This window comes from Cyclopterus lumpus, chromosome 21, assembly GCF_009769545.1.
Source record: "Cyclopterus lumpus isolate fCycLum1 chromosome 21, fCycLum1.pri, whole genome shotgun sequence".
Lineage (NCBI taxonomy): Eukaryota > Metazoa > Chordata > Actinopteri > Perciformes > Cyclopteridae > Cyclopterus > Cyclopterus lumpus.
In genome coordinates, this window is record NC_046986.1 from 22,734,824 (window position 1) to 22,744,455 (window position 9,632).

A 9,632-nucleotide genomic window follows, 5' to 3' on the forward strand; every position below is an offset into this window, starting at 1 on the left:
GCAGCACGCGCACATGCACTCCCATAACAGATCGCTTTGAAAACAAAGCACCGCAACAACGAGCAAAGTGCATTTCAATGTTACATGTTAAATAAATCACTCCTTTAATATGATAAAGTAAAAGGAGCACATGCTTGTACAATAAGTCACGTTTCAACAGTCAAAACAAAGCAACTCAGGGTCACGTGCAGGTCAGGTGACCGCTGGATTCGATCCGAACGTTCCATATGGTTTCCATGGTGCGCAATTTATGCATTTTACATATTTGATTTTAGAATTCTATAAATATGGTTCAGGCGCCATCTTTTTTCTGGAATTTCAATATTAAACTTCGACGTTTTGATGCCTTCAAACCAAAATAACAGGGTTGTGGAACCTCTACACTAATTATTAACACATTCCGCACATCTCCCGAAATTTTAAAGACATTCTGCGGCTCAGAAATAATTTGACAGGAGAAATCATCGACTGAGTGTCACTTTTCACAAAATATCTTTTTCCCCCAAATTGCCTGACGTCGTTCTGTGAATTCTTAACCTTAAAACTCAAAAAGTTTCACTAATTTCTAAACTGAGAACACTTTTAAGGATTTAAGGGGATACATTAATAATAAAAATGATAAATTAAACATTAAAATGGCCTTACCTGCACAGTAATGGTCTAACTCACAGCCCGGTCCCTTCAGCAGGGGCTGGTTCTCGGTCCGGAGTCGTCGGAAGGCCTTTCTCAGGGTCTCTGATGCTCTCGGTGGTCGTGATCTAGTAGGTTTGTTCGCCAACAAGTTTCGCTTCCAGCAAAAAGTGTCAAGCAGTTCAAAACTCAAAGAGTTTTCCTTCACAGTTTTGGGTTCTCAGGAGGGTTCAGCTCATGTCAAAGTCCAAAGTGCAAAGGGACGAATCAGAACGTCCGCGGACCTTAAATACCTCGGTCCGGTTTCCATGGCATTGACGCACGTGCTTGCGTGCGATTGAGCAATACAGAAAGAGAGATGTATTAATTATTTCCCCACATTTGTCAAATATATATTTGTATTTGATTCATACTAGAGTTATTATTATTTTATTTATCGGTGATCTGATGCTATTCAGTAAAGCTATGAGCTGTAAAGCCAAACTGATGGTAAATGAAATATACTTTATTATCGTGCAATATTGTAGATTACAATAATGCTCTCGTTGTAATTAATCACGCAGCATATGGAGCGTTATTATGTGCTTTGCGTTGTTGCACATCTACTTCTTGTTGATGATTGGCAGATGTATGATACATAAATGACGGGCTTGCAAGTGCATGGTCTTCCGACTAAACTCCTTCATTAATTTGACGGATAACTACTTTGCAGATTAAGAGTTATGTTATGTTTTTCCAATGCGCCCTCGAGCCCGAGAGACAAGACGCTGTCATTTAATTGGCTGAAGAGTCAGAAACACTCCGTGAATCGTGACTGACAGAAAGAGAGCTGGCAGGAGTCACGGTAAGATACTAAATACGACAGGAGTTAATAAAGCCTCATATTAGTATTTCGTTTGGTCTCAGCATTGATATTGTTGACCCTCCTGTGCTTTGTAGATAGGAAAATGACACCACAAAAGAAAAGAGATATCCAGTTTGTTCACCAGCCAGAGGGTAAGTAGCTATCAAGGAGCCCGGGTCGTTGTTAGGGTTAGCTAGTAACGTTAGCAGGCTAACTACCACCCAGTGGAAACCTGCATCCCTTTGAGATGCATTCAGGAAACTCAGAAACTCAGAAATCCAGTGCAGGTTGAGGAAGCAGCAGATGGACCATCAGGGCTTCAGGTGAGGTCTTCAATTGAAAAAGGTACTTTGTTTTGAGTGTGTTAAAGCATACACCATCAAAAAATGTCCCAGCCTTCTGCTTAAATGGTTTTAGTAATTGGAAAAAATATTTCGTCTTTTTTCACTACACAACTTAAACGTTGTTTATATATATATTTTGGATATAGAATATACTGTTACTGTATATTGGCATTTTAGCAGAACTTTCCATTGCTGAGGCCAAACCTAGGCCCTGGCTTGATTGCAGCGTGCACGACCTGCGGGGACACAGCGACCTGGTGACCCGTGTGCTGCTCAGACCCTCCAACCACCTGCAGGTACGCTCGTCCCACCACCGTTTGGGTTTCTTATCACTTGTGTTGAAAGCTACTGGAGTAAAACCACCAAAGAAAATAACATTAACGTCTGAGTACCTTAATTAATGCAAAATCCATGTATGTTAACATTACGGTCTGAGTACCTTAATTAATGCAAAATCCATATATGTTCCCTTTAGGGCCAGGGTCAGTCTTCTGGATCTTACACAACTTAATTGGTTCCTCACCAGTTTCGTGATGCTCTGTTACACAAGCACTTTGTTTTGGTTCCACAGATAACTTGTATACATTTCTTTTATCCATAGGTCTATAAATCATCCCAATTTTCTCGAGCTGACTTCTTTAGGAAGTTTACTTTGTCTGAGCGATAGTCCAGAACCTAAATAACACTTTATAATTATTATATAATGCAGAGAAGCAGCACACTGACACAAAGAAGAGGGAACCAGCAAGTGTCCATGCTTGTGAATAGCTTATCAAAAACAGTATTTCTGTTGATTGTCTTATTGATGAATTGATCAATCTTTTCAGCACTGATCAATTGCATACATCATCTGTGGAGAAAGACTCGGAGGCTGTCTGCTTAAGGGTTTCCACAGTATATCCTAGATGGATAGATTGTGCTGTGACATGGAGTATATGTTGTTTTGTTTCTTTTAGTTTGGGGCAAAGTATTTCTTTAATGAAGTTTTTTTTGACATTGTCCCAGGTGTCCCAGGACATCACCCAGCAGCACCTGTGCTGCCCTCCCACGGTGTCGCTGATTGAGAAGTGCACGCGCTTCCACGTGCACTGCGCTACTACCTCTGCGAGGAGCGCATGTCGGCTTTTGACGCCAAGATCAACAACGAGAACATGACAACGTGCCTCCGGAGTCTTAAAGAAATGTACCAGGACCTGGCCGTGCGTCCAGTCTGCTGCCCCCTGGAGGCAGAGCTTCGCCAGTACAACGTGCTGCTGAAACTCACCGACGGTGACGTCCTCCGGTCAGTCCATGGAAGCACAAGCTTCTACAAGCTGGTCAAAGGAGCCTCCTCCCTCGCCAGCTGCCTCCTGCACCGATACTTCAATCAGGTCAGAGACGGTTTCCTTTATTAATGAATGAAACTGAGAAAACCTTTTGCTTACCACTTGTCAAAAGAGATTTCACTTATCTGTTCTTTGACTTTGGGAATATGAGAAAATAAATGAGCATTAATGACCATAACCATAGACACATCCATTTCCAGCATGTTTTTAATAACATTTTATACATCAGGCTTTGAATAATAAATGGCAAAAACCATCAGAATATAGAAAGGAATGAAAGTGGAGATTTGTCAAATGAATTGGGAAGATCTAAAAATACAAATGGACAAAGTAGAGCACTATAGGCTCTTAAACTTGAGTATTTCATTTGTATTCTTCTTTGCAGTATAAACCACTTACTCCACTACATTTTTCTGCAATAATAATCCATAGATACATATTATGACCACAAAAAAAAAAAGATGTATTTTTTCACCACTGTGTTGTGTCTTTATTCTAAGCTGTTTTAAATTACTCGGTTGATGATTATTACTTACTTCCTACATTTGACATTGCTCTGATTCCAGTAGACTGTGCACCAACTGAACAACAGTATAAAACAGACACAATAAACCACGGTAGTATACAGTGAGAACAACGTGTGTGAATGATTTCAGATATACAATATCCTACATTATCATATTAGGAAATAATATACTTCTTACACTTCTAATGTACAAATATAGAATAGAAACTGCAGCTGTTTCTGTTAATGCTCATCAATTGTATGACATGTATCTGGTGTTCATTTCTAGTCCCCCATTCTCTCCACAGAGTGTGTTTGTGGCTCTGAAGCTGCCCACACGGCTGTAGATGCACCTCCAGGCCGAGGACGGTCACTGGCCCGGGGACGACGGTGGACCTCTCTTCCTGCTCCCAGGTAGCCAAATCATCCTCCTCCATGTTCTTATATTTGAAATAAGGGATACGTTTGATTTAAAGTTGAAATTAAAAGACTAAATGCATTTTTAAACATTGAATATCGCATCCACAGTTATATTATGCACCTACTCAATTCAACAATACATCCCCAACATTTTTACAAAGGAATCTGTCTGTGCATATGTAGTCTAGTAACAACCAATTTCAACCACTAATATCATGACATCCATCCTTCAAACAATCTGCAACTTTAAGAAACAAGGGAGGTGTGAGTGGAGTCCTCTGTTGCTCAGTACTGTGCTATACGCCCACTTTGTAACGGTCCAATCAAATGCAAAGGATTAGATTTAAATACTTCTTGTAACTGTACTCCGCTCGATAATTCTCTTCCATTGGATTATACTCCCAACACAGAAGTCACTGGGAATTGTGTGTGTGTGTGTGTGTGTGTTCGTAGAAGGATCGGAGGGAAAGTGGCCAGCTGCAGCTGCAGCTCTATTCTCCTGGACTCCGACTGTGAAGAAGAGAACAGAAAGGTGTCTGCCTGATGATGACCACCATGATGACCACCGGCCGGAAGAGGGAAGCGTTTGCTGTGACAGACAATGTCAGTAATGATTCAGTCACTATGATTTTTAGTGACAATGAAAACATCAGATCTGTGGAGCAATGGGGAAACTAACCTTCCACACATTGTTACATGAAACAAACAGCAATAAATAACATATTTCCACATTCTTTTCCACAACTGGATGTAAACAAATATATAACCGAGACTGTAACCGTCACATCAATAAATATCGTATGCGTGTACAGATTGTAAAGCCCTCTGAGGCAAATTCATAATTTGTGATATTGGGTTATATAAAATAAACTGAATTGAATAAATGAAACAAACATCATATTTTCAGTGTGCCACATCGTTTCCCCAGTTTGATGTTTGACTGGTGCTTTTTTAATTATGTTGACTCGTACTCTCTTCTGCTTTAATGGTTTACAAGAGCGGCTGAAGATTTCCTACAGTCCAGCATATATTTATAGAGTTTTTTAAAATATATATATATAGCACACCCACATCAGATAGAAAAAACTGCAAACAAAATATTCAGGAATGGTCAATTTGTTATAGGAAAAAGGTAATTGTTCAATAATCCTTACTAATTTGGGTTAAGCTAACGACTCAAATCAGATCCCAAAAAAATAGAGCCTCATTATTACTATAGAAATGACCAACAAAAGGCAGAAAGGTTTCTTAAATCAATCATTATTTGCAAAATAGGTGAAGTATAACCCCCTGTACAATGACTTGGAATAAAAAATAAAATATATATATTTTGATTAGTGTCAATTCTGAATTATTATCAGACAACATACTGTGGGTAAGCTATCTTAGTTAATTTCGGACTGTGGTCATATATTAACCATGCTTGTCCTCCTCGTCGACAGAGCAGCTGCAGCTTCATGTTTCATTTCCTCCTTTCAGAGCTACCTTTACATGTTTAAGCTAACGCTAACGGAATTGTTTCCCATCTCGGGCAGATTTGAGCTAACATTTGAATAAAATGTCACTTAAAATATTGATACAAATGATCGTATCACGTTTTCAGCTGATGTAATGGTGTTAAACTAAGCTTTAACTTGTTATCTTTCGAGCTAAATGTCGTTTTAGTTAGCTTTGCCTTTACTAGAGCCAGTAAAAGGACGCTAACGCCGGTAAATTAGCCGTGCGCTGCTCTTGGCCTGATCCCGACAAACTTCTATCGTCGTAGTAAACACACGGCGCTTCTGGTTTTTCGGGGATATTAACTTGTTACAGGGCCACCAAAATGCTGTCAACATATCCGGGATCGTAGTTCTGTCCTTCACAATAAGATATCACGCTTCAACATTCTCCAAACTATGCAATAAAAGCTCCTTAGTTTCCATTTGAGTCTATACCACCACCTGCTGGATGTTTTGTTAAACTCTTCTCATGGCAATCAGTTGAAAAACACCAGCTCATGCATGAAATTGAAAAATTGTGCACACACATTGTAAGAGCCACAAGTGTATTATTTGGTAGATCAGAATTTCAGGAAAGTTTATAATTTACTTTCTGAATTACGGAATAATGTATGTTAATGACAGGTGCTCCCGGGACGGAGATTTAATGGCGTCATGACAGCAGCCGGTGCAAAGCAATGAGCTGCATTAGGCACATAGTTGTTCTACCGTAACATATCGTATGATCATAAGGGAGAGTTTATTTATTTTGTGTATGTAGTAACGTATTTTCTTTGCTACATCAAATAAAGACAAAAGGAAAAGAAGGATACGATCTCATGTTATTCGCGTAAGGAAGGAACTCAATGTGTCTGCAGCTCTTTAGCGGCTTAACAAGAACCACGCCAACGGAACGCCACTACACACATCTTGTATATAACAATTACTATCATAACACACAGTGCAGAGTAAGAGTTATTACAACTAAAAACACACACAAGCATTCATGATTGAAAAGCTACATTGTTAAAGCAAAATAAAAATGACAAATATGTATTTAAATACAAGAGACAAAAACAAAATCAATCTGGACACAAATACCATTCAAAATAATCTTCCTCATCCAGCTCCTCGTCCCAGCCCACACGTGGTGTGATACCAAGTGTGGCAGCGGTCACCCTGGACCCACGACACCAGTCCCTCGGAGCTCTCGGGAGGGTCGGGTTCCTTGCACCGGCCACACTCCCAAACGGTGTCCATGTCTTCAGGAGTGTGACCTATTCACAGAATAAAAAAATAAAAAATCTACTTTTAATTAAAGAAAATGATCAGATTTTCATGGGTTGGCATACAAAGAAAGTTAACATTAAGTAGACTACCGGTGGATGTCGTGGGTCCAGCAGACGAGGAGCTGGATGATGATGGTCTGGTCTCTGCAGGTTGGAACGCTGTATGAATAACAGAAAAAGCATTACCGTGTTTTGTTTAGTCTTCATCATGACTAATGTCACCATCATGTTTTTTTTCAGGTTACATAAAGCATTTACAGTGAGAGGGAGAGGAAGGCCTTTGGTCACATCCCGCTGCCGATGTGGAAGGCTCTAAAATAAGAATCATATTTTATTATAACAATACTAAAATACATATTGCATTCAGATTTCTGTGTGAATCCAAATGCAAAATAAGTGTGCGCTTACCAGGAGACGGGAGAAGGTGGCAGTGTTCCTCAGCAGGCAGGCTGGGGAAAGGGGATGTTGGGATGAAGGGCAAGCACGGTCCTGGGTGAGGCTTGATGGCGGTGATTATAAATGGCCAGAGCGTGGGCCAGGACCGGAGGCATCGTCAGTGGAAACCCATAACCTGCAGAGTACAAGCAGTACTCCACCAGGGAATCCTCATCTTCAGGGCTGAGGAGTGTCCTCTGACCAGTCAGCCGCGTCCACGGCCAGGGCTTCCGCACTTTGCTGCTCCTTATGCGGACACGTGAAGCGTTTGTGACCCACGTCTCCACACTCAAAACATCTAATCTGCCCCGAGCTCGCGTACACCGTGTACGACCCGTCCCCGTGTTTCACCCGGAACGACACCTCCAGGGTCTGAGTCGGCGAGTCCAGGAACATGAAGGCCTGCCGTCTCAGAGACAGCACGTGCCTCAGTTTGCGGTCCTTACAGCCCAAACGGATCATTTTAAGTCCGCTAGCGAACTTTCCAAACCTGCGCAGTTCAACTTCTAGCAGCTCGTTCGGTATAAACGGCGGAACACCGGAGACGGTGACCCGCGTGGTGGAGCTGAGAGCGGGGACACCTGCACATAGCTGTCCCTGATAAACACGCCACTTTCCACCAGCTTGTGGACACCAGCCTCGCTCTTCACGAACACGACCACCGCCTTGTTCATCCTCGAGGCGAAGGAAAGGTTGTCGTGTCCGACCTGCTCCCCGACAGCCGGCAGCACCTCCTCCACCGACACGCTGCTGTCCGGCGGAACTACCCGGGCTCCCTGCCGGAGGGTCGGGCGTGACGTCTCAGAGGACGCCATCCTCCCACACAACCCCCCAAAACACACTAATACCTGCTCTGTATCTCACCTGTGTGAGAAGAGTGAGATTAAATAATGAGGAGAGGTGAGGAGAAGAGAGTGAGATTAAATAATGAGGAGAGAGGAGAAGAGAAGAGAGTGAGATTAAATAATGAGGAGAGGTGAGGAGAAGAGTGAGATTAAATAATGAGGAGAGGTGAGGAGAAGAGTGAGATTAAATAATGAGGAGAGTTGAGGAGAAGAGTGAGATTAAATAATGAAAGGTGAGGAGAAGAGAGATTAAATAATGAGGAGAGGTGAGGAGAGTGAGATTAAATAATGAGGAGAGGTGAGGAGAAGAGTGAGATTAAATAATGAGGAGAGGTGAGGAGAGTGAGATTAAATAATGAGGAGAGGTGAGGAGAGTGATATAAAATAATGAGGAGAGGTGAGGAGAAGAGAGTGAGATTAAATAATGAGGATAGAGGTGAGAAGAGTGAGATTAAATAATGAGGTGAGGAGAAGGGAGTGAGATTAAATAATTAGGAGAGAGGTGAGAAGAGTGAGATTAAATAATGAGGTGAGGAGAAGGGAGTGAGATTAAATAATGAGGAGAGAGGTGAGAAGAGTGAGATTAAATAATGAGGTGAGGAGAAGGGAGTGAGATTAAATAATGAGGAGCAGTGCGAAGAGTGAGTAAATAATGAGGAGAGGCGAGGAGAAGAGTGAGATTAAATAATGAGGAGAGGTGAGGAGAAGATAGTGAGATTAAATAATGAAGAGAAGGGTAAGAAGAGTGAGATTAAATAATGAGGTGAGGAGAAGGGAGTGAGATTAAATAATGAGGAGCAGTGCGAAGAGAGTGAGAGTAAATAATGAGGAGAGGCGAGGAGAAGAGTGAGATTAAATAATGAGGAGAGGTGAGGAGAAGATAGTGAGATTAAATAATGAAGAGAAGGGTGAGAAGAGTGAGATTAAATAATGAGGTGAGGAAAGGCAGTGAGATTAAATAATGAGGTGAGGAAAGGCAGTGAGATTAAATAATGAGGAGAGATGAGAAGAGTGATTCTGTAGCACGTCACTGGTTCTAAGATATCATGATGTGAAGGACAAAGGTCATAGACGTTATATTTGTCACACAGAAACATGCTGAACTGTATCATCTGTGTTTGTGTCTGGGAATAAGTGACGTTCCTGATGAGCAACACATTCTAGATCTCTACCTGACTGGCGAGTGTCGTGACACAATGTCAACGTGTACTTGTAGCCTTGCAGGTCCTGTGTGTGTTTGACCTTTCACCTCTCCGCCCTGCATGCTCTGTGTGGAGCATCTGGCTCTTTCATCACTCCGAGCGTCCGATAATGAAGTTGGTATCAGACGCCGAAGGGAACGAACCATGCGAGGCCGGGTTTGATAAATAAACTAAATTCCACATTAGTCTGTGAAGAAGACTTTTATTATTGTCAGTAACATATTTGGTTGAAGCACTAATTCAACAAGGTGTAAATACTAAAACCTCCCTCAACTGCTTCTTTGACTCCAGATGGTGCCCATGGATGACTTCCTC